Raw genomic sequence first — 26,461 nt, forward strand, 5'->3', positions numbered from 1 at the left:
GTCACTGAGAATTTCCATGCTCACCGTCACTTGTTTTTCTTCTTCACAACTGCTTTGCCACTGAGACCGAGAAAAGAAGGTCTCAGCGTTCCAAATAAAGACCACACTCCATCCAGATGAACGTATCCCTTAGTCATTACGTCAAACACAGTATACTAGCAAGGTATACTAACACACAGAAATGAGATCTTCCTTATGCTATTGATACGAATGCTAGTGATTGACAGTATGCAAACAAGGAAATAACGGATAACAGCGCTAAACGGGTACAACGAAGTTGGCACCATGAAGTCTTGACGCAGAAATGTATAGTTTCGCGTCAAGAGAAGGTTGAGTTACACAAGGAAAATTTGGCGATGGCTTGAGGCAGCAAGCAATAGGCGTGTCCTGTTTGACAAACAATTGCGCTTTAGCAGATCAGAGCTCGCCAAGAGCTTTTAAATTAAGCTTGATGGTGTTACTTCAATGATAATCTGACTAACACGGTATACGTCCACACGTGTCTCACCCAGTGACTCCCAGATGAAAGAGCAGAAGCTGCAATCCAAGCTTAAGAAACATTTCGAAATCAGTCTCCGCTTAGAAAAGTTGTTTTACACACTAAACTCGTACAAAAAACATATGGCGGTTAAAATTTCGGTGAATGGCACGTCTTCAAATATAACACTAAGGAATACATTTACTGTTGACCGAGCGAGGTGGCGCAGTGGTTAGACACTGGACTCGCATTCGGGAGGACGACGGTTCAATCCCGCGTCCGGCCATCCTGATTTAGGTTTTCCGTGATTTCCCTAAATCACTCCAGGTAAATGCCGGGATGATTCCTCTGAAAGGGCACGGCCGACTTCCTTCCCCATCCTTCCGTAATCCGATGAGACCGATGACCACGCTGTCTGGTCTCCTTCCGCAAACCAACCAACCATTTACCGTTCTTAGTCCGCAGCTCGTGGTCGTGCGGTAGCGTTCTCGCTTCTCACGCCAGGGTTCATGGCGGGGTCAGGGATTTTCTATGCCTCGTGATGACTTGGTGTTGTGTGATGTCCCTAGGTTAGTTCGGTTTAAGTAGTTCTAAGTTCTAGGTGACTGATGACCATAGATGTTAAGTCCCATAGTGCTCAGAGCCATGTCTTGAACATTATTTGTCAGTAGGATCACTGCTGAAGCTGTAAGAGCTGCACGGTGGTTGACACACATTGATATCCGGAGGGAACCGGGATAATTCGGCGATTCATAACCCGGATTTACCAAATAGGATGGCTAAATTCGTTACCTCACTCACAGAGTGCAATTCATACCTGATAATGTGAAAATTGTTTGGGTGTCGAACTCCAAACTACCCCTCTTACATTAGAATTGTGAAAATGCTCTACAGAGTTCATTACATTTTCTGGGTACACTCATAGCTCATCTTCCCAGCGATATAAAAATTTACAAATAGAACAACACGAACGTCCTCCTTAAAAATTCCATGCCCTGCCCAGTCATCACATTTATCAGCAGTTCGACAAAATTAGAATCCACGTAATTCCACAAACTTACTTTAAAACATGCTTTTGGAATACAATAGTGCGATAATTTTTGTATCTGATGTACTTGGGTACATATTCAGTACCAACCAATAGAGGAGAATACAAATATGCCGAAGGACCTATTAATGTGAAGATGGAAGTAAAAGCCGAAATTGTCCGGCTTCCTTTCCTAACCTATCCAAATATGAGCCCGTGCTCTATTTCTAATGATTTCACCGACGACTGAACATTTATCAAAACCCGCGTTACTTCTTTGAGAAGAGAACGAAAAGTTAGTCTATCGTCTCCTACTCTCCAGGGGCAGCCATTAGATGGCAACAGGACGCGGTGCCCACTAACCAGTCCATTCGGACAACGACGAATCACTCCTGATGACACTTGCAAATTCCAGGAAGATAGCGGGATTGTGATATGTCACCTATGTGTGCTTCTGTGAGTAGGTAAGTGTCACCATCTTCTGCATTTGTAAACCGTGTGATGGCATTATTACCCCTTCACGAGATGTGTGACCTCAGCCCATTCGTGTCATATAAACGACCCACAAATAAAAGGAAACTCGCCTTAACTGACATTTCAGTTTACTTTATTATGAGCAGGCAGAGAAAAGATAAGAAAGGAAAGCCTTTTGTGTACGCGTGTCGCCCAAGAAAATGTTGGTAGCTCTCACAGTAAAAAGAGAGACGAATTTCAACAGAGGAAGTGGTGGCGACGTGATGCTAAATTTCAAAGTTTCTACTGTACTTTGACAACTTGTCAAGAAAAGCTTAACGCAAGTCTTTTTTAATAGTCCACAGACGTTTTATTATTATTAACAGTAACTCATATTTGCTTTAAATTTCCTCATGCTATTTGAAGTGTTCAAAAATGTTTTTAAAGATAATTCCTTTGTACCAAAACTCGATTTTAGAGCAGTAAGAATTCCGGCGCGCTTTGTGTCTTCTTTCTTTTTCTCACGGGAAATCGACGAATTGCGATTATACGAAAGTGCCTCTTCTGTAAGTCCAGCACGGAATGTCATTAAGCAGAAAATTATTTAGGGCTGATGCAGGATATCCTGTGAGACACGATGCACTCAACTCCCGTCCACTTCGTTTATGAAAAGTATTCAGACACAGTTTACTCTAATGGTCAGCGAAGGTACATGTTTAAAAGTGCGCTCATCTCCCAAGGAAGGTCGACTTGGGTTAGATGCATGGTTTATTTTGGCAAGCAGTGTGCTTATGTGGTTATTTTAGTAATAGCTGCAATGGATTCCATTCTCTGTCAGAACATGTAAGCAGCTTGTCATCCTACAAAATGACCCTAAGGACCACGGCACACACACACACACACACACACACAGAGAGAGAGAGAGAGAGAGAGAGAGGAATATAAATGAGCAAAAGCCAAGGGCTTTAAACTGAAACAACGGCAACTTTCCACCCAAATCTAAAATTATAAGTAACACTGACGTTTTTGGAACATGTTAAATTCTGTTCCCTTCTTTGAAATGCTGATTGGTCCACGGAAAATTGAAGGTCGGACTGCATTACTTTCTCCACACTAACTTTGCCTTGAATCACGTTTTCCGAATTGAAAGCTGAACATCTCATGACGAAACGGGCCTCAGATGAGAGTGAATAAAACTGTATACCTTGTATGGGCAAATAATTGCATGTATGTATTGTATCGGTTTTCAGTACGTTTACAGGTATCGTTTTTTTATTCTAAATTAAGTGAAGCCTTTTCCTCCCACTTTTGACAAACTGCAGGCATTGCTCATAGAAATAAAGACCTCGTCTTAAGAAAACAAAAGTGAAACTTTACGTTTTCATTTAAGTAGTCAATGTGCGAGACAAATCGAGTTAAGTGCCCCTTGCGAATACTCATCATCAAAGTACGAGTCGAATTCTCAGTTATGCTAACCAAGATGTTTAATTAGAGAGCTGGTAACATGCTGTATCATGCTACAGAAAAGTATTTGTCGTATGTCAGCTCTGTCATATACCTTTCGATCCTTATCTTATATTTAGGCAACACTTGTGGTCACCCTTGTGGCGCTAACGGTCGCATTAAGGTGTTACTGACTTGTATTATCATTCTCAAAAGTATCCGAACAACCTGAATTGCAATAAACTCAAATTGATTACAATAAACAAAATTTCAAAAAGCACCGGACATAGGTTTCAAATCCAGCAAAGTATCTTTAAATTTGAAATGACTCGACATAATGTACGAGTGGGACGGGGATTCGAACCCAGCACAAATGACTCTATTGTTAACCAAGCACAATCAGTTGTTAGATATCGAAATAAGCACCTATCGCCGTCATTTCCTAGTCATTTAAAGACGTAAAATACCGGTTTATTTCACCACTAGTAAGCAGGCTACGTGACTCAACTTGAAATGACGGGACGAAATGTTCTGTGCTGACTGGGAGTCGAACCCTTCACATATCATCGTTGCTACCCACACATGAAGAGATGTTTGAACCTGAAATGATGTCATGTAAAGTTATTATGTGTGATTGGAAATCGACACCAGTACCAATCGCTATTGACAACGCACGGAGAGACATTATTTTATTACAGTTATTTTTCACCTGTAGTTGGTGCGCGCATCCTAAAACTTGACAGGATGACATTCTTGTGATGGACCTAGATTCCAACCCCCCCACACACACGTTTCATGGAGACATTGAGGAGTCGGGAATAATGTGGAAACAACGAAACGATGTACCCGTGTCGTCCCAAAGGAGTCAAATCAGGTGAAAGTGGCTATCTGAGTTCGAAGCCCAGTCCAGCACAAATACACTACTGGCCATTATAATTGCTACACCACGACGATGACGTGCTACAGACGCGAAATTTAACGGACATGAACAAGATGCTGTGATATGCAAATGATTAGCTTTTCAGAGCATTCACACAAGGCTGGCGCCGGTGGTGACACCTACATTGTGCTGACATGAGGAAAGTTTCCAATCGATTTCTCATATACAAGCAGCAGTTGACCGGCGTTGCTTGGTGAAACGTTGTTGTGATGCCTCGTGTAAGGAGGCGAAATGCGTACCATCACGTTTCCGACTTTGATAAAGGTCGGATTGTAACCTATCGCGATTAGCAGAATATGGAATCGGTGGGTTCAGGAGGGTAATACGAAACGACCTGCTGGATCCAAACGGCCTGGTATCACTAGCAGTCGGGATGACAGGCATCTTATCCGCATGTCTGAAACGGATCGTGCAGCCACGTCTCGATCCCTGAGTCAACAGATGGGGACGTTTGCAAGACAGCAACCATCTGCAAGAACAGCTCGACGACGTTTGCAGAAGCGTGGAGTATCAGCTCGGAGACCATGGCTGCGGTTACGCTTTACGCTGCATCACAGACAGGAGCGCCTGAAATGGTGTACTCAACAACGAACCTGGGTGCACGAATGGCAAAACGTCATTTTTTCGGATGAATCCAGGTTCTGTTTGCAGCATCATGATGGCCGCATCCGTGTTTGGCGACATCGCGGTGAACGCACACTGGAACCGTGTATTCGTCATCCCCATACTGGTGTATCACCCGGCGTGATGGTATGGAGTGCCATTGGTTACCCGTCTCGGTCATCTCTTGTTCGCACTGACAGCACTTTGAACAGTGGACGTTACATTTCAGATGTGTTACCACCCGTGGCTGTACCCTACATTCGATTTCTGCGAAACCCCACATTTCAGCAGGATAATGCCTGACCGCTTGTTGCAGGTCCTTTACGGGCCTTTCTGGATACAGAAAATGTCCGACTGCTGCCCTGGCCAGCACATTCTCCAGATCTCTCACCAATTGAAAACATCTGTGGTGGCCGAGCAACTGGTTCGTCACAACGCGCCAGTCACTAGTCTTGATGAACTGTGGTATCGTATTGAAGCTGCATGGGCAGCTCTACCTGTACACGCCATCCAAGCTCTGTTTTATTCAATAACCAGGCATATCAAGGACGTTATTACGGCCAGAGGTGACTGTTGTAGATACTGATTTCTCAGGATCGATGCACCCAAATTGCGTGAAAATGTAATGACATGTCGGTTCTAGTATAATATATTTGTCCAATGAATACCCGTTTATCATCTGTACTTCTTCTTGGTGTAGCAATTTTAATGACCAGTAGTGTATTTTCAATATCTCAAGTTCGAAATACAACCAGAAATAAGTGTCACTTGGCCCTACAGGAGAATTGGTTCATTAATAAATATAATTTCTGGTGGAAGAAAGCAAACTGGTGACAGTGTTTCTACCTCCTACGAATCTTTTCCTGTCGTTGTCCATCCAATAGCGGCACTCCTCCAGTACGGTGGCGAAGGGACATAATGTATAATGTGAATTTGGAACTTTGGTGCGACCCTACACTGTTGTACTGCTTTTGCCAAATGTGTAGAGGGTCTGTTTGTGCATATTAAAGTGGTTGCCTGAAATGTTAATCCAACTCAGGCATTAAGCACAAGAAGCTACAAATATTCCTTCAGACCACTGAACTATTCATACGACAGTTTGATGTTTTTGTCACAACAAAAGATGGTGAGAATTGTGATTCCATGGAGGCTGATTACAACCGCCTCAAAGCTTTCTTCATCTAGTTCGCCGACACCAATATTCAGTAGCTGCCTCGACTACCCAATGCATAATTTTGACCTGACTTTGCAATCACTGAAATAAAATCACATATTGGGTAGCGGCTCTTACTGCAGCACCATATTGGTAAACCATAAAAATGTCATTCATCAGGAACCGTTGGTCTTCTTGATTGTGCCAAACAATTCACGTTGAAACGACCCTACTTGAATCGAGAAAACTGTTTTGTGACGTGATTTCTTCTATGCTCTTGCGCCATATGAGGCACAAATGTTTCCAGCTGCCGCCGTTGCCTGCAATCGTCTATTAAATACGAAGAGATTACACTGTCGCAAATGTAGACCTTTTTCCCATTTCACACCCTGTATTGTAACCCTTAAATATCTGTTCTCATAACCTTCAAATATTCAACATTCTATAAGACACAACAACATTAATTTAGAACCAAAATAAAAAACTAAGATTGAGAAATATACTTATCTAACCCACGTGACAAATCACCGAACAAAATTTCCATAAATTTATACATCAAACCACTTTTTTACGTACATTTTTCCCTGTGGGATTACATACATCACTATTTTTCACATAATATACTGCATGAGAGAAGATCACTACGCCATTGCCTGCAAAATTATGTGAGACTGAGAGTCGTAAAAAAAAGTAAGTAGTGTGCTTGACATCCGGCCTTTGCGTTTAAAGTGCGCCAGATATACCACTAGATCATAAAAATGTACAACAGCACAGCAACTTAAATGGACAGCAATAGTTCCTGTAGATACTTGCACATCCTATCGTGTTGCAGTTAGAGAAGCTGGTCGTTATGTAATTTTATTTTAGACATTACAAAGTCAGGTCCAAGGCGTGCATTGGTTAGTCGAGACAGCTGGTAAACAATGATGCGGACTAAAAAGGAAATAAATGTTTTAAACAGGCTGTAATCAACCTCCATTCAATCCGAACTCTCATCCAGCGTGGAATATCCTCTGGCCGACAAAAACAAAACAAAAAAGTCAAATGTGTGTGAATTCCTAAGGGATCAAACTGCTGAGGTCATCGGTCCCTAGACGTACACACTACTTAAACTAACTTATGCTAAGAACAACACACACACCCATGCCCGAGGGAGGACTCGAATCTCTGGCGGGAGGGGCAGCACAAGCATTGACATGGCGCCTCGGAGAGGGCGGCCACTCCGCGGGGCACAAAACCATGAGCCAGTCCTTTGAGTAGTTCAGTCGCCGGCACGGTAGCACAGAGTGTTCGGTCAGAGGGTCAGCCGCCCACCGTAACAAAAAAATAAAAAATGGAAGTGAATGGATCAACGACGAACTAGAATGGGTGTCATGGGACGTCCGCCCCGAACAAATGCAACGAACAGTAAGGAACAAAATGAGATTAAATAAAAGTGGTCTGTTGGATTGTTTCTATGTACGATTAATGTCTGGGTTCGATTTACGCTTCAGGCAACCATCTTCAGAAGCAGAAACGAACCTTCTTCACCTCTGGTAACGCTATTTCAACAATTCACAGTCGCACCTTGGTTCCAAATCCGCATTAAACATGATGTCCCTTCGCTACCTGCTGAAAAAGACTGTGTAGGATGGACTACGACAGAGGCAGAAGCTACGCCAAGTACAAAGTGCGTCGCCATTAAGCTTTCTTACATCAGTTTTTCTTTAACAAACCAGTCGCGATGTAATGTCACAGAGCTCTTATTTCATGTTGTATTTCGAACTTGAGGTGTTAAAAATATTTGGGCTCGACTGGGATTCGAACTCACACCTCTTCTTTCGCCAGATTTGGTTCATTCGTGACGATACAGTTGCATCGTTTCGTTGTTTCCCAACATTCCAAACTCGTCAATGCCTCCGAGAAAGGTGTGTGTCTAGGTTGGAATCCTGGTCTAGCACAAAACTTTCATTGTGCCAACTCAATTTGTAGAACATGAAATTACAAGTGAAAAATAATTAGTATTTTTAACGTCTCTCCGTGAGTTATCAATAATAACGCTTGTTCCTGGTTTCGACCCCTGGTCGGACAGAAAACTTTTCATCATATCATTCCAGGTTCAAACATGCCACGCCTAGTTATGGTTGAAGAAGAAGTCGATAGTTAACATTTCTTCGTGTGTAGCCGGCAACGATAATATGTCCAGGTTCCGACTCGAATCCAGCTCAGAAATTTCCCTCGCATTATTTCCAGTTCATATGCGTACACATCTGGCTACTGGTGAAATGAATCAATGGCTATAAAATGACAGCGATAGGTGTCACGTTCGAATTCCGGTAAGGTAAAACTTTTTCGTGCCACCATTTCAGTTTGTCATCTCACTACTCGTGGAAAATTTCGATATCTAACATTTGATTGTCCTTAGCTAACAGTGCATTTAGTTGCACTGAGATCGAATACTGGGCCAACGGGAAGTTTATTTCAAGCTTTAACAGTTTTCACCCTTTGTTACTGTGATTTTTAATGTCCCAGGGGCATTACTGCAAACGTACGATCGCTCCGTCAGTGCACTGCAGAGTTCAACATGCAAACGGCCGTGAGTAACACTAAGGCTAGGCGCATATTGAGAAGTGCGTAGCGCGTGTGATGCGATGCAGGACAGCGCTCATTTCTGTAACTTAACATGTTAAAGTGGGACCCCGCAAGTCGGGACGCGACGCGTTGGTAGCAAGACACGCCTCTTCACCATGTCGCGTGCTCTAGTGATTGTGGCACAGTTCCTCGTACCACGCGTGACCCTAACAAAAAAATGGTTCAAATGGCTCTGAGCACTATGGATGTGTGTGATGTCCTTAGGTTAGTTAGTTTTAAGTAGCTCTAAGTTCTAGGGGACTGATGACCTCAGATGTTAAGTCCAATAGTGCTCAGAGCAATTTGAACCATTTTGAACACAAGTAATGAAATACGATTTTCGTATGCAGCTTTACCGGCGTAAGTGAACTCTTCTTAAATGATACTGAAGTTTGGCTCCCTCAAATGTCAATAAAAAACGTTCAGAATAGTTAATGCAATTGTCTCTTCTCTCTCGTGATAAGAAAAATCACAAACTGTTTAATAAATATCTGTTGTGAAAAGTGAATCTTAATTACTGGAATATCCTCGTACTAGTGCAGACCTACTTCAGCTTTCCCTGAGCATTTAAAAGAGCCAGTGGTACTATATATTACAAAGTTGTTGCTACAGAAAGCTCATAGGATCATAGTTAATTAATCAAACCATAGCTAAGCTGGAAGATAGCTAAGGGTTGACTTCAAGTAAGTGCAAGTTATTTTGTTTTACAGAGGATATACTGACTGGACACTAGTAAAAATCGATCTGAGACTAATTATGGTTTTACACAGACACAGTTTATATTAGTTTTACAAGTTGTAACACAAGTGGTATTATAAATAAATGTTGATACCGGTGCAATTCTCAAGAGTAGTTAAAATTGAAGCTAGTGCTGCTTATCTCAACAACACAAATGACAGTCGCCTTACCAAATATCTGAAAAAGAGAAACAACAATTAATTAATCGTTCACATTATCCAACAAATGACTTTTTATAGCGCTAATTGGTAATTGTACCAGTATGTTGTCCACAATAAATCTAATATTTGGCGTATACATTTCTTTGGGGGAGATGTGATAATTACTTACTGTGTTTGGTCATATATTTTGATCGTATGCATTTGGAAAGTGTTTCAGTGTTTCTGGGATTAATAGAAAGGTTTCGTAACTAAGAGCATTTGTAAATAACTCGGAGGTAACTGTATGTTTCTGAAAGTTAAGTAGAGCTACACTTTGATAACGACCGTTTATTTTCTTATTGGTAATAATAATCACTTCCACGTACTATAACTGCAGTGTTTGTCATTCAGGCGTCTTTCCCGTCCCCATTATATGCCCAATAGGCTTAGGATGCACATGGTTTACTTTTCATATATAAACTGAACTACATGTTACCAAGCATTTTAATATTATTTTATTTCCTAAAAAGGGACTCACAATTAAAAAAAAAACAGAAGGTAAGGATATAGCGGAAGGAGGAGAGAAATTGCAGATTCAGACCATATTTAAGGTTTTTCGTTGTTAGCTAACGGGGGCAATAGTTGGTAGATTGCAGTTCCAGGTACTGTACCCGTTTGGGTAACAAATTATTGTCAAACAAGTTCAAGTTGAAACTTGCATTTTGAAATGTTATTTATTCTAATAAATTTCCGTTTATAATCGCTAAAGAATGTGTTAGCTCTAATTACGTGTTTCCTGATATTTATATCATCGTGTTATTAATTTGCATCTGGATTCGTTGCGGAACAGAGCAGTTTTTTGGTGTGGTCTCTTGTAGTAATAATTTCGTCTAGTACCAAAAACAAAGAAGAGTCCTGCAACTCAGTTACATTATATGTGTTGCATACAAATCAGGGAGATAGCAGTTGAAATTGTTCGCATACTTTTGGCGATGAACAGTACAAATTATTTGCTGTCCTAACTTCGTTGACTATACCAATGGAAGTAAATCACAACACCAAGAAGGAGTTGTGCGGCATAAACGAAAGTTAGTAGGCGTGCTTCTTCATCTGAAAGATTGTCTCTCTTCAACTTCCGCACCAGTGGCATACGAGTGGTGCTAGCAGCGCCTCTGTGGGGATGCAAACCAGATTTGCTTTAATTACACGCTGTAACGGTCGAGTGCGTTAGTTACCTTTGAGACTGGACGTGGTGAGTTCATGTTAGTCAAGAATGCCTTTAGGGCGACAAAGACACCATTATCAACACCTCACTGAGTTTTAACGACGTCGTGTAATAGGGCTACGAGAAGCTGGATGTTCCCCCTGTGATACTGCAAAAAGACTTGGCAGCAATGTAGCCATTGTACATGACTGCTGGCAGCGGTGGTCACGAGAACGAAGACTCGTCTCCGGACGGCCACGTGCTCGCATTCGGGAGGACGACGGTTCAATCCCGTCTCCAGCCATCTTGATTTAGGTTTTCCGTGATTTCCCTCAATCGTTTCAGGCAAATGCCGGGATGGTTCCTTTGAAAGGACACGGCCGATTTCCTTCCCAATCCTTGACTAACACGAGCTTGCGCTCCGTCTCTAATGACCTCGTTGTCGACGGGACGTTAAACACTGGCCACCACCACCACCACGGCCACGTAGTACTATGGAGAGAAAGACCACCGTGTTCGGTGTATGGCTCTGACACATCGTACTACATATGTAGCAGCAATTTTTTCAGCAGTTGGCACCACAGTGACACAACGAACTGTTACAAAGTGGTTACTTCAAGGAAAGTTCAGAAGCACTGTAGTGTGGATTCCATTTAGTAGTGTCAAGCGAGATTTCATTGGAGGTCAGGGTCGAGGACTATTGTGTTCTCTTATTAAGCTGTTTGTGCCTCGGCGCCAGCGATAGCCGTGTATTGGTTAGAAGAAGCCCAGTTGAGAAACTACAACCAACCGGTATTCGTACTACAAACACTGAACCTTCACCTGGAATTACGGCCTGGTGTGAGATTTCGTATGACTGTTTGACCTGTTGTTTTGCCATTCATGAACAGCATTCGAAGGGGTGTTTTCCAACAGAATAACGCTCTTATAACCCAACGTGCTTTACAGGCTGTCGACATGTTGCCTTGGCCAGCTCGATCACTGGCTCTGTCTCAATCGAGTACATATGGGACATCATCGGACAACTCCAGCATCATCCAAAAAACAGCATTAACCGTGGCTTCATTGGTCGACGAAGCCCAACAGACATGAACTCCATCCCACAATCCGACATACGCCAACTGTACAACGCAATGCATGCACGTTTGCATGCTTGCATTCAACATTCTGGAGGTTAAATCGGTTATTAGTATGCCAGCATTTCACTTTTGAAGTGACTTATCTCTCGTTTCTTTCGTTATTATCGTCCGTCACATGCAAGTATATCTACCACGTACTTGAATAATGGTATGATTGACGTATCGTCTTACGTAGCTTTCGACATATTGGTGTATACCAACGCGAACCGCGTCTCAGCAATCCAAGAGCACTTTTCCCATGCTTATAATTCCTAAGGGCAGTGTTGCTGAACTCATGCTGAAATAATGAGAATAGGTACAATTTTGATACCATGTTTCTTATGCCCTATATAGAAATATGGTATGACTGCTCATCAGTTTTTATTGTATGGTAGTGAACTGGAAAGTAATTCGCTGTATTGTGAATCATATATTAGCTGTAGCAAGCGTCAGTAAACAATGGAAATCCCTGCTAACAACACGTTGTTGCCTACAGAATCTCCCTCTGGGAGCACCGATTTTCTGGAAATCGCGGCACTCAAAGCACACTTTTACTAAGTTTTCAGGTTCAAATCCCAGTGCCTGTACAATGTTGGAAATAAAACATTCCGTGCGTTGGGCATCCACAATCTGGCTGGGATCAGATGCGCTTACATCGCGTGTTTTGCCAGCCTACATTCGACTGTCAAGCTGACGGCCAGTAGCATCTCTGACAACATCCCAGTCAGATGCCACATCGAATTGTTTCGTCTATCGTGACGAGGCGAGACGAGCGCTTCTCGCGAACACAGCAGCCATCTCTAACACAACTGCTTGCGAGTGTGTACCTATATTTACACAAAAACGGTTCAAATGGCTCTGAGCACTATGGGACTTAACTGCTGAGGTCATCAGTCCCCTAGACCTTAGAACTACTTAAACCTAACTAACCTAAGGACATCACACACATCCATGCCCAAGGCAGGATTCGAACCTGCGATCGTAGCGGTCGTGCGGTTCCAGACTGTAGCGCCTAGAACCGCTCGGCAACCCCGGCCGGCTATATTTACACATTCATCTACATTTGTACTCTGCAAGCCACCGTGAAATGCTTGGCAGAGGGTACTTCCCCCCAGTGCTACATGTTATGGTTTCTTCTAATGACTTCCTAAAGGCCTCTGAGCACACTGTACCTAGTGTAATCTCCTCTTCGCTGTCCTACAAGAGGAGGCCGTAGCATGTTCTTAGGTCCCTCACTTCACACTCGTTCTTGAAACTCTGTGAGTAGGCTTACGCAAGATATCACAGTTTCATGTATCTTCTCTTACATAATTGTAGAGTAGCAATTCATACCCTAAGAAGATACTAATAATCATTTTCGCGGGATAGTGGAGGTCTGTATTCAAGCTCTTGTCAGTTTATGATGTTTTGCAGAAACTCCGTGTTGCCCACCACTATATGTGTCCATTATATCCTGCTGGTCCTCTCTGGTGAAGGTTCCACACACGTAATGAATGAGCAATCTCCCTTGTTGACGGAATGAATTTTCACATTATGCATCCAATGAGCCATGCCTGCCATTTGATGCACCGAAGTTTCGGCATTTGTGATCATTACTAGAAAGGAGGAGTAAACGAAATGAAACTTTTCCGGTTGAGAGGATACCTGTTCTTATTTCAGTTATTACAAAATTCAGACGCATTTACAAAGAACTTGACAGCATGAGCCCATTTATCAATATGACGTTGCAAACCCTCTGGAGCCTGGATGTACGCATTGATTCGTTTGGAAACGGTCTCAAAGATGTTGTACCCACTACTGAGGCAAGCCGGCCACAATATTTGTAACTGGTTTTGATATCCTGGATATGTTCGAGCTGGTCCCACATATTTTCTATCGGGGATAGATCTGAAAATTTTGCTGGTCATGTAAGTAACTCGACATAATGCAGACAGATCATGCAGACCCGGTCCACGAGTGGACTGCACGATACTTTCGTATGAGAGGTAGCACGTGCGGACGCAGTGTGTCCGTCATGTACCACTCTGCCATCAGAGTTCCCTCAGTCACTGCCAGCAGTGACCTGAAGTCATATCCGATGACTCCGTTCACCATGACAGCAGAAGTAACTCCACGGTGTCTCTCCAAAGCACTGGAAGAATGGAACCTCTCTTTATGTCACCACCATTGGAAGAATGGAACGTCTTACCAGGTCGCCACCATATTCGACAATAAGTGTCGTCCGTGATACTGCAGAATCACGATTCATGGCTGAAATCAATGCATGCCATTCATTGGCAGCCCATGATTACCACTCCAAACGTAGCTGTTTGTTTTATGGTGTCAAGGGGAGCCTACTCATGGTGTGGTAATTCCCTTAGTCTCCGACTAAGGATGTGGAAAGACAGGAAATGTTACAGAGTTCATTAATTGTTCTCGGATGGCAAGCGCAATGAAGACCCACAACAAGCCTCTGAACTTCTGTCAGATGCTGATAACTCTGTCTCATACTAGGACGCGGCATCCCCGTGTGCTTCACAGTGGTCACTCGATGTCTGACTCTGTTCATGCTTCTTATATGCCTTACTAAGCGTGGTTGCAGCCTTATACACGATTAACGCTAATGCTGTCGTGTGGCTGTTTTACCTGTCACAGAGAATTGCAACACTAATCTTTTAGGCACTCGCCAATAGTGTGTGCGCGTACGAAGTTACATTGACATCCGACCATGTAGTCTGAATGCTTCACTGTTTTTAGTGACTCTTTGCTATTTTATTCATAGAGCACTGTTTTACACTTCTGAACATTTAATGCAAGTTGCCAGTCTTTGTACCACTTTAGAATCTCATCATTATCTGACTCTATATTTGCAAAGTTTTTAAGAATGGCACTGCATTATAGAGAAGTCCATCATTTTCCAAACTATTACATTTGTCTGCTAGGCCATTAATATACAAGATGAATAGCAGGAGTCTCAATACACAAAACAACCTGCATCCACCCTACCAATAATATCTCAGTCCCGCCACAAATTGCGTTTGATATCCTACACGATCGTACTTTCGTTAATAAGCGTTAGTATTGTACTGAGATGTTATTCGGAAATCGCAAAATCATACATGAACCAGATGTTGCCTTGACCCATACGTTATTCACAGTCCATGACGTGACGTACTTCTTTGCTGTTGCTTATAAATGTCAGTTTTAAGAGGTGGTCTTGATAATGAAACCTGATAGTGTATTTGAGGTTTATTCTATTACTGTCTGTAACTTGAGGTTGTTTTCGCCTGCTGCCAGTACAAAAATGCCATATGTCTCATCTTTCGACTCTTTCTGTCTGTTTTAAGATGCCTGAGTGGTTCTCATGCTAAAATCGGTGCACGAGCCTAACAACAGTCATCTCCATTCCTAGATGTGATGAGGTTGTAACGTTATTTGTTTCTTTTTTTTCTAGTTTGATAAGTCTTTGATGTCACTAACGAGTAGCATGTGGAATCATTGTTCCCTTTCTAGATTCGTTGTTGTACGTTCTGATAATCCATCTCTTCAGCATTGTGACCGCATTATCAAGAACATAAACAAACATCCCGATGTCTAAACCATATACCGCACATTCTTATTTTTCTTTGCCCACAGTATGTAAAAGCATAGATAGGACAGTTTCATCAAAAGCATCACCATTAGTTTATTTCTTCTACGCAGCTCCAACTTTCCACCTGACTCGAAAACAGGGGCAATTCCACTCTGCTTCACCTTCAATCTCCTTACGCTGAGAATAAGTAATGACTTTCAGGTAACGAGAGAGCTAACGCGGTTACTTCTTCATCTTCCTTGGCGCGTCGCGAGTTTATGTACCGCTGCTTCCGTAATTTCACTTCCACTCCTTAGCTATATTGTGTGTCTAAAGCCAGTTCAAAACGTATATGGGCTTGTATTTTATGACAATATATAGAGTTTATGCGGGTATTGTCAATCATATTTCACAGATTGACTCAAGTGACCCAGTTATAACTACTATTGTCATAAATACAACTGCTCAAGCTATCACAATTTTGACATGCCAATCATTCATGTCTCACTGAATGCTAAGTACACGTTCTGTTTGATGATATTCCCACAAAATCTCATTTCATCCAACATATAGTTGTTTTATATTTTTTAAAGATTTGATGTTTGATTTATTCTGCAGTGACAATTCTTCAGGTATGTGACAACACTGAAAGCACTTACTTGTTTGTAAATCTTTACTCTGGGAGTATATTGATATATTACTTGCTTTTGTCATATAATAGCTTACATGAAATTTCTTATTCATGTATATTTTCTGTATTCACACATTGGATAGAAGATCGAAGCCTGTTTTGTCCCAATTAAATGAAGAATTTTTATGTGCATAGCTTACGCTGTTTTTGCATTAAACTCGAAAAAGTGCAGCATACTACGGCCGCATATAAAGCTTTCGCAATCGTAAACGCAGAAAGGAAGATATCTATTTAACGCCCCTTCGACGGTAAAGTCGCTAGAGACAGAGCACATGTGCTTCTGACAAACAAGAGGAAAGAACTGTCTCCTGAAAGCAAACGCACTGGAAGTCTTCTACGTCTCCGCACCCAATCGTCAGGTGATGTCTGCTGGGTTGATCTTTTGATGGTTTTTTATACGAGAATTACATGACAGTATTTTATTTAGACCTCTCCCTTCGTTTTGTCCATTAACCAGCACAGAAACTCTTTTTCTTTCTCTCAAGTATCAGTGTCATCATTTCTGACAGGTAAACGTAAGAGAGCATTCGACTGAGGTGGCGCAGTTGCAAGTCGCTGGTCTCGAAATTGGGAGGACATTGGTCAAAACCCATGTTCTGGAACCCAGATTTAGATTTCGCGTGATTTACCTAAATTGCTTCAGGTGAATCCCGGGATAGTTCCTCCGAAAGAACACTGTTGATTTCCTTGCCCATGGTTCCCCTATCGCTAGCTCCCTCTCTAATGACCACATCGTCGACGGGACGTTCTATCGTAATCATCCTTTCTTCTGTAAGACAATCCGCCGGTACGGGTGCCTGTGTTGCGCAATTAAGGAGAACCTATCGGTTCTCCAGCTTGATTATTCTTTGCCATCAATAGCTGTGTTTGTAAGCTCCTGTTGATTATCTTAGGTCACTTGGGCGTGTGGAAAAAGATAATAAATTAACGTCCTCTCGACAGCGCATTTATGGAAAATATAAAGGGTTTTAGACAAGCAGCAGAATGTCTAAATAAATGTCAGAAGTGGTTTGATTTCCTCTCATTGCAGATGTGAAGTTCATTACTGAAACGTTGTATCACTTACTGGGCGACATTTAGGTTCTGCAACAAACAAACCTGTTACGATTGCAGAATTAATATTTGAAGGAAGTCGGTATTCTGATTTTGCTCTCACTCGCCTAATGTATCTTGTAAGAAACGGGGATTCGCCCAACCCGATATGTGGTATTACTGACATTTGCATACGTACCTCATTCCTTTCATTAATTTTACTCTTTAATTTTCTCTGTCGAAGATCTAGCTGATTATTTATGGAACATAATATGTGACTTCAGTGGAATATGTGAGCTTTGCAACGAGATACTGATTGACGTAAAGATGAAAGGTTTATTTCTTGGATATGTGTCATGTAACACAGTTTAACTGAGGGAAAAATCTAAGAAAAATCTAAGAAATAGTCTGATATCCTTCCTGTACTTGATGAATAATTTCACAATATTGACCACAAATAGGCTAAGAACTTGATTTTAGTAAATTTTTCTGCATGGGTATATACATGTAGGAAGAGGCAGAAATATTTGTGTTATAAACAGTACAATGAGTTTCTATCGTCTTAAGAATACTGAAAATTAAGGAAGTTTTTCAATAGAAGCGTTTAGTTTTTATTGATAATAAAAACGAACTGATCTGGTGAAAAACTTTAATTTCCAGCTGGCAGTAGACAAGAAAGGTAGTACTGTAACAGCTGCTGAGGAAGACGGCCGAAGAAACAAACGTATTTACCTCAGCCTGTATCGTGGTGCAGGAACATTTAATAGTCAGTGGAGGGTATCAGTTACTGCAGGGAAAATTTGTGACGAGATTTCCGTAAATGAATGGTGCTTCTGATGCCATTTACGAAGTTCTATGAGTTTCAATATTTTATGAAATACTTTTCCCTACGCAACCATTTAAGTGCGTATAAAATACCAACACTATCTCGTTTTTTAATTCCATTTCCATCATTTTCGTAATTCACCAAATAAAAAATTTGATGTATTCTCTTTATTTGCTGTAAACACAGATATATTTGTGATATTTCGTGATACATATATTAAAAAAAAACCATGACAAATTTTGTTATGAGCAGTGAATCGTTTGAATTTTTAGAACAAGTGTGGCTCACGTAGGTCAGGAAGTAGTTAGAAATCTCATTAATTTTTATGAAACAATATTTTTCATTGATAAGTAGAACAAAGTGGGAGTTGCTTCGCATTATTTTACGACACGGTTTATCGATTTGCACTTAATGAGTGGCGACCTAAAAGCCTATAGAGACACTCAGGTCTATATTCTGCCGTCATTGTTTAAGACTGAATGAAATATCTGACAACATTTGAAATTTTTTTAAAGTACCGACAATAATCCTATTGACCCAAAACGTGAAACAGGTTAAAAGAACATATCAGGGACTACGGAACGTGTGTGGGGGAGGGGGGGGGGGAGGGGGGGGGGGGACTACTGAAGTATCAAGTCGTGACAAAACATCGGTGTGATCAGCTAATAGTGAGGATTTGGAAAAGAAATATAGGCGTTACTCTTTTTTGGCGAAGTTGATGCTAATGACGAGTCATCTATAAGGAATAAAGAAAGCGCAAGTGAATTTAACAAATAGTGCACGCATTTCACAGCATATATTGAAGAGAAATATAAGATAACAGGAGGTATGGTTTCTTTGGAAATTATGAATGTAACTGACCCCATAAATTTATAATTATGTAGCTTTTAAATTGCGGAGAACACATAAAGTGAATCGCTCTGGCACCACATCCTGTGTGGAGATGGCAGAAAATGAAATATTTGATCAGCTGTCCAACACTGAGATGTTGATTGTCTGACATAACGATACGAATACAGAGTATTTTCAAGTGAGCTCCGATATAAATTAACCGTCCATGTTACTTGCCTACGGCGGAAGTCGGCATCACGTGTACTTAGTTTTCAAACCGGGCGTGACTCACTGTAAAATGTCCTAGAGCACAGGCAAGTCATCTCTATGGTATTATGCAAATTCGTGTTCTTAAGTAAAGATGCCAAAGGCTGGTTTGAACACTACAGTGCTTTACAAGGCATGATCCTACTACTGGTATATGCACCGAGCTAGGTGGCGCAGTGACTAGCACAATGGACTCGCATTTGGGAGGACGACGGCTCAAACCCGCATCCGGTCATCCTTATTTGGGTTTCTCATGATTTCCATAAATCGCTCCAGGCAAATGCCGGGATGGTTCCTTTAAAAGGGCACGGCCGACTTCCTTCTCCATTCTTCCCTAATCCTATGGGACCGATGACCTAACCAACCAACTGGTGTATACCAAATGGTTCAAATGGCTCTGAGCACTATGGGACATAACATCTGTGGTCATCAGTCCCCTAGAATTTAGAACTACTTAAACCTAACTAACCTAAGGACATCACACACATCCATGTCCAAGGCAGGATTCGAACCTGCGACAGTAGCAGTCGCGCGGTTCCGGACTGAGTGCCTAGAACCGCTAGACCACCGCGGCCGGCGGTGTATGCCATTGCGTTCCTCCGACCACTGAACCGATTTAACCAGCAAGATATATGGGGAGTGCAGTTTGACGTGTATTCCTAACCACAGCGTAACTCAGATTTTTTCACATTAATACACATTGCCAGAGGTGAAAAAAGTAAAAAATAACAGATAAAAATTCTTGGTCTCGGGATCGAACTCGAGATATTCGGGTCCCTAGTGACACTTTACCATTGAGAGAGGGAAAAAAAAGGACACTGAACAACAGAGCCACACTTCTTTTAACACGAGAAAGAATTAGATTTTTGCCGCGTATTGCGACAGCGCAGTTACTGAAAGATGTCTCACTAGTTGGTTCATGAGTCATGAAATTGTCGGTGAATGGATAATGCAACTACAACGAAGTATTACAGCATCTTGATGGGTCGATTATGTTTGCCAGTCGCTGTGATTCAGTCTTCTTTCTCAGAAAAAGTAAGACTTGGTGCTAGAGTGTAAGAAACGCACAACCTGTTATCACCTGGCGTCTATACAAAGGAAATTCATGAAGTATAACTGAGTTGCTTTCTGTGCAGCAGCGACGGCCCTATTTATTCAGGTAATCTATGAAACAAAAATGAGTATATTGCAAGCCTTGCCTACTGCTCACATATGCATTGCGCTCCATTTTTTTGCTAAGTGTGTTATTGCATCGGCGTTAGTCCTCTTCAACTCTTGGAGAAAAGTGGGATTTCCCGCTGTGTAACATATCACCTATCATTGTCTTCGTAAGACATTTCGATTGAGAAAGTGCAGTGTTGTCCAGTTTATTACTACATTATTCCTAGATGGCGAGGTTGTCTCTACTACGAGGTACCTATTTCACAGCGATTCCATTTAAACACAGCTGGCACGATGCAAATTAATAGATCTTACTTTGTTTCCTATTCTTTTTAGAAGAATGAATTACCACTTTTTTCATCTATATACAGGGTGAACAGTATTTAAACCGACAAACTCTGGGAGGTTGTAAGGGACATTAAAACAAATATTTTTCCCTAATGTCAGTTTTTCCTACGAGTATTATTTAAACCGTTGGAGGCCGTATTGCGGTCTTCAGTTGATACAGGCCGTACTACGAACTTCAGAAGTTAGAGGGAGTATTCCGCTCTTCAGTTGTAGGCAACTACTGCCCACCAGTATAGTATTGCATTGTCTCTGTTTACTAATGGAGCGATACACCTGGAGTGAGTACACTGATATGGTTGGTGCGTATTACATAGCGCACCACAACGGACGAGCTTCACAGTGGGTTTATCAACAACAATATCCTAATCGCCGTATCCCGCATCATACGACCTTTGGTGCTGTTTACCAACGTCTGTGTGAGACCAGGTCATTTAGCAGACTACCTGGACGGGGATGCCGTTGCACGGTAAGAACGCTGCAATTTGAGGAAGCTGTCTTGCAGCATGTGGAGCGAGATCCTTCAATCAGCACTCGTATAATTGCACGTCACGTGGGGACGAATCAGGCAAATGTAAGAACAGTCCTTCGAGAGCAATTGTTACGTCCATTTCACTTACAGCGTGTCCACAACCTGGAACCAGTTGATTATCCACCCAGAGCACAGTTTTCGCAGTAGTACCTGGAACAGTGTGAAATGCTACCTACATTTCCATCTTCTGTGTTGTTTACCGATGAAGCAACGTTCGGGCGTGATGGAGTCTTCAACATGCCCAATTCGCATGTTTGTAGTGAGGATAGCCCACACGCCACAGTTACTAGCGCTCATCGAGTGCGGTTCTTCGTTAATGTGTGGGCTGTTGTTGTTGTTGGAGACTGTTTAATTGGGCCGTATCTGCTACCTAGTTGTTGTCTCTCGGTCATAAAAAAATGGAAAAGGGTTTGTTGGTTTAATTAATTTGGAGCCAGAGAAATCTTCCTCTATCGGTTTAAATACTTCTCAAGGGAAAAAATGACATTAGGGAAAAATATTTGTTGTGATGTCCCTTACAACCTCCCACAGTTTGTCGCTTTAAATGGCTCTGAGTACTATGGGACTTAACATCTCAGGTCATCAGTTCCCTAGAACTTAGAACTACTTAAATCTAACTAACCTAAGGACATCACACACATCCACGCCCGAGGCAGGATTCGAACCTGCGACCGTAGCGGTCGCACGGTTCCAGACTGAAGCGCCTAGAACCGCTCGGTCACCATCGGCCGGCTGTCGGTTTAAATACTTTTCACCCTGTATAGATGGTGATGATTTGGACACCGCATACGAAGTACGTCACATGGAAGATTTTTAGACTCAGGTATTTTATCTGACCATTGGGCCAAGCACTCCGAAATTTTCATTGAAGAAAATGTGTGCACATTAGTGAGTGTCATGGATGAGGGTGAGGGGAGAATTGCCGGCGGCGCTATCTGCAGGGCGTCGGGCGAATCACGTGCAGCCGTTGCCAAGTTGGCTGGCAGCTGCCCGCAGGCCTCTGGCTTGTGTGTCACGTACATTCTCCAGCTCGAGTTCCAGCCACATATCGACTCTGGGAGTAAACTGCGAGGAGCCGTCAGAGTACTTGTAGAGGCAGTTCTCGGTCCTAAACTGCTTCTGCAAAGACCCCGGTGAAGTAAAACTGGGTCATGGAGAGACGCAGCGTAGACACAAAAGTGTAGCGACCTGGCCGCCACCCGACGGGGATTTAATCCCTTTTATCGTCGAGAAAAGAACGATTCATCACGGTTTCGAATACGGACTGAGTGGAAATATTTTCGCAATGGCCTCCAGCCAGAAAGTCAACGGATTTCGTTTTATTTCCGATGTATATTATGAAGCTGAGCAGCATTTTTTACGATTTTATATTTAATTTTTCGTAGTATGGCAACTTTGTGATTATCTTTAGTTTGCAACGTAGAATCAAACATTTTGTATTATCTGACAGGTATTACACAACAGAAAGTTGCTTTTGACTGGATTGATTTATATTTATGGAATATTCTGTCGCTTCTTGGAGGAAGATAGTTATATTAATAACCTGAATACACATTATTAATTTTCCACAACGATATTTATTTAATACAGTTTGTTATGAAACGGCTTTCGACTTCACAGGCTGTCGTCAAATAACTTAATACTAAACAGCTAGTTGACACAACTTAAGCGAGAGCGCAAAGCTGTAGAAGTGTTCTTGTACAAAGATATGTGACATTTCATAACGATATAGATACAAAATACAAGCATTCTACCGCTTGAGCCTTGTCCCGCAGGGTCAGCCATCGTTAATCGGATTTGGCGTGTTAATGTTTAAGGGGCGGCCGGACGCCTTTCCTGCCGCCACCCGCTACCCCACGGAATGGAATTAGTGTACCCCAACTGCGTCGAGTGTAATCCATGGAATAGTGCGAATGTGTTCAGACGTCTGCGAGCCGTGAAACTGAGGCGGAACATGGAGACCAGTCCGGTATTCACCTTGTGGGAGGTGGAAAACGGCAGAAAAACCACATCCAGGCTGGCCAGTACAACGGCCCTCGTCGTTAATCCGCCGGGCGGATTCGATCCATGGCCGGCGCGCCTACCCGAGTCCGGGAAGCAACACGTTAGCGTTCTCGGCTACCCTGTCGGGTATAAAAAATACAGGCACAGAGTAAAATTTAAGGCGACTCTGAGCAAATAAGTCTTATATTACAGTATAAAAAAATTAAAACTATGCGAACGTATGAGCCAAAGATGTTGTACAAGTGAGTAATGGCACAACTGGAGAATGTGATGAATAGACGAATAAAAAGAGTGGGAGAAGAAGTCTATGGAATGTGAGTGCTAAACAATTATAAAAAGCTTGTTATCTAATGATGAGAGTAATAACAGCTGGTTGCTGCCACTTTAATAAGCATGAGTAATGGATTTGTATTAGGTCATTATGGACCAGGTCAGGATTCTTTGATTGGTGTTTACTAAGGCCCAGAATTTCAAGTTATGTTCCTTTTCTGCCTTTAGTTCCTTTACGGAGAACATCACATTTCACATCACACGAATGACATACATTCAGAACATCTTCAGCAGAGGATTCATATCTCATACAACAGAACTATATGCAGCATTCGTCGGCAAAATGATATTATTAGTCAAATTGCTAATATTTCTTTATTAAATGTGTCTCTATAGAATACAAGTAGAACTTTGCTCTGATTTCATTAATAACATTCGCGTTATCGTTTACTGCCATCTTCATCCCGTTACACGCATTCGATATTGTTACTTATCAGTTCACAGCTTCCTTACACATTAATTAGTATAGTGGGAGTAATATTCATCAGTACTCTTATAGTACTTCACCTTCACTAGTCACGCTGATACACTTTGTAGTCTTGGTCCAACGTCCTCATTATTTCCTCCAGTTATCCTGAACTATACATACCTAAGATTTCTGAGCATAGCTAATTATTTTAACTAATCCACGTTTCCCACGTTTAATATTCTCTCTGAGAAACTTATCAAGTTTTTTCTGACGCGGCTACGTTTCAGATCTTCAGTATGTTTTTATCGTATCGCTGTTCAAAATTCTCCTATTCTAGGCATCAATTGCAAGTCCAACGAACCTGTGCACGGCAACCCTGCATGAAAATGCTGATTTACTTGCCTTATTAGAGTAAGCGCAGACTGTATGTTTGAAACTTATTGTTTCTAAAACGCAAGCAATCTCGGGCGCTCACAAAATTCTGGACCGCCACTTACACAGAGCTGAACACACAACTGCACTCTGTAAGAAGATGTCGGCGTCACTTCATCCACTACAGACATATAAAAAAGTTTTCCCACTGGAGATTGAATCAAACTGGAAGAGTCACTAATACTTCCCATATTTGGTTATGGTAATCCTATTTTCCAAGAACTTTCGTATGAGAGCTCATGCTGGCTGGAACTGACGATGAATACTTCTGTGCGAGATATTTGTGTTGTGTGTTATTTCGGCCTTATCACTCTTTAATACGAACTTTTCCATTTGGTACGTGCGGATAAGTGGAGAGAGAATCATACCCTGGGTTTGCTCTATCGTCTTTTCAGTTATTACACTCACTCTTATTTATATTCTAATCCTACATTACTACCTGAACTACGCAGCAGAAATACCAGTTCTAAAAAAAGCAAGACCCTCTCTATATCACTACATAACACCTCGTACTCTGTGTCATCGTCTGTATTAGGAACTCGACTGTGGCACAATGTTCCCCAAAGTACCAGAGAATTTAAATTCCTTTGCACATTAAAAAGACAGTTACTAGTCTACCTTCTATCAAATTAGCTGTCTCTTCCATATACTTGTCTGCAGCCGACTCTCGTCAATGGCCCGTCCCCCACAACTTTTTCCTCCCCCTTGTCTATAGAATTCTCTATTTAATTCTGATCTTTCTTAACAAACAATCTCACTGTCATTTTAATGCTCTCGAATTTTATTATTCCTTCCGCTTCTGACAACACTAAACATTACATCAAAAGTTCTAAGAGATTAGTATCATTCTTAATGCCATTTATTGTTATTGTTATTGATTATTATTGTGAAGGTTTTGCAGTGTAATTGGTATGTGTTGTTCCTTCTCAGATGAAAGAGATGATGTTAAGGCCTTAACCTGCTCAGGGCAAACAAGCAGTAAGTAAAAAATCACAAAAACAGTTATAAATAGAATATAGGAATGCAAATAAAGTAATGTCAGAGTTTCACTTCTCATCAACGTCGGTGTCAGTGCCGCGGAGGAAGGAGCTGTATTGGAGAAGGAAGTGCTGTTGACGTTTTTAAGGATTAGTCCAAAACTCGGTATAAAAGAACCTACAAAAATACACAGGATCCAATTTATTATGGCCTGCTGTAGAATAGGAATCGAATCTCTTAAGTAGAAGAATACATCAGCAACTTGTCTTGACTTACCGTTACCAAAAGAGAGAGTCTATTATTGAATAGATGGTAGGTGTAAAGTTTCATTCAGGAATCGACGCTGCACACGGAAGGAAGGTTAAACTTCGGAAAACCATAGATATATGGGTCACTAAAGGATGACTTCTAGTTAAGTTGAAACAGTATCGTGGAGAGCTAAAAGCAGATTTCTGGCACAGTTGGAAATATGTATGGGAAGACCTCAGTTGCAGACTTGTTAAAGGAACATCCCGACATTGAGCTGAAGGGAATCAGATAAAAAGCAAAAAAAATTGAATTACGGCGGCCTGATGGTGTATTTCAACAGTACGTGGTTTTGAGAAAACTATTTACTTATGAAATGTATTCGCAAACTGCGAATACGGTTACACAACAGCTATACGAATTGCTAGTAGCATATGAAAATGTGTGGCGGACAGGGACTCGAAACCGCATTTCTATCTTGTCGAGAGCGGTAGCCTTAACCAATTCGGATATTAGAGCACTTTCAGAAATCGACTCAAACCTTCATATGTTTTAGTGTTTACGTCCCATACAGCATGTACACAAATTGTGTGATTCCCGCGTAGAGAGACGCATAATGTTTCTCGTCAGGCTGCCTTGCTCTGACATGAAATACAGTTGTTCAACGTCTATATTTTACACTGTCTGTATAGCTTGATGCAACGTTCTTTCGGACACGCATACATGCTCGAAGGAACAGACTCCGATGACGACCGACAGCCGAATTAAATTATGAAATCTATTCACAAATTATGAATACGATTATATCACATCTACACGATTTACTAGTAATAGTGTCAACGGTACGCACTCTTGGCTTTGAAGAGGACGTCATCCGTCACATAGAAGAAAGCCTGATGACGAGTACTCGAAACATTGCC

The 26,461-nt window shown here is 41.7% G+C and overlaps 1 protein-coding gene across 1 annotated transcript in view; it reads left to right on the forward strand.

Moving 5' to 3' along the window:
- LOC126298321 (uncharacterized) overlaps positions 1-26,461 on the forward strand; it is an 897,137-nt gene that overhangs the window by 46,990 nt on the left and 823,686 nt on the right. The gene's annotated exons all lie outside the window — the stretch shown is intronic.

The sequence above is a fragment of the Schistocerca gregaria genome, chromosome X (genome assembly GCF_023897955.1).
Source record: "Schistocerca gregaria isolate iqSchGreg1 chromosome X, iqSchGreg1.2, whole genome shotgun sequence".
Taxonomy (NCBI): domain Eukaryota; kingdom Metazoa; phylum Arthropoda; class Insecta; order Orthoptera; family Acrididae; genus Schistocerca; species Schistocerca gregaria.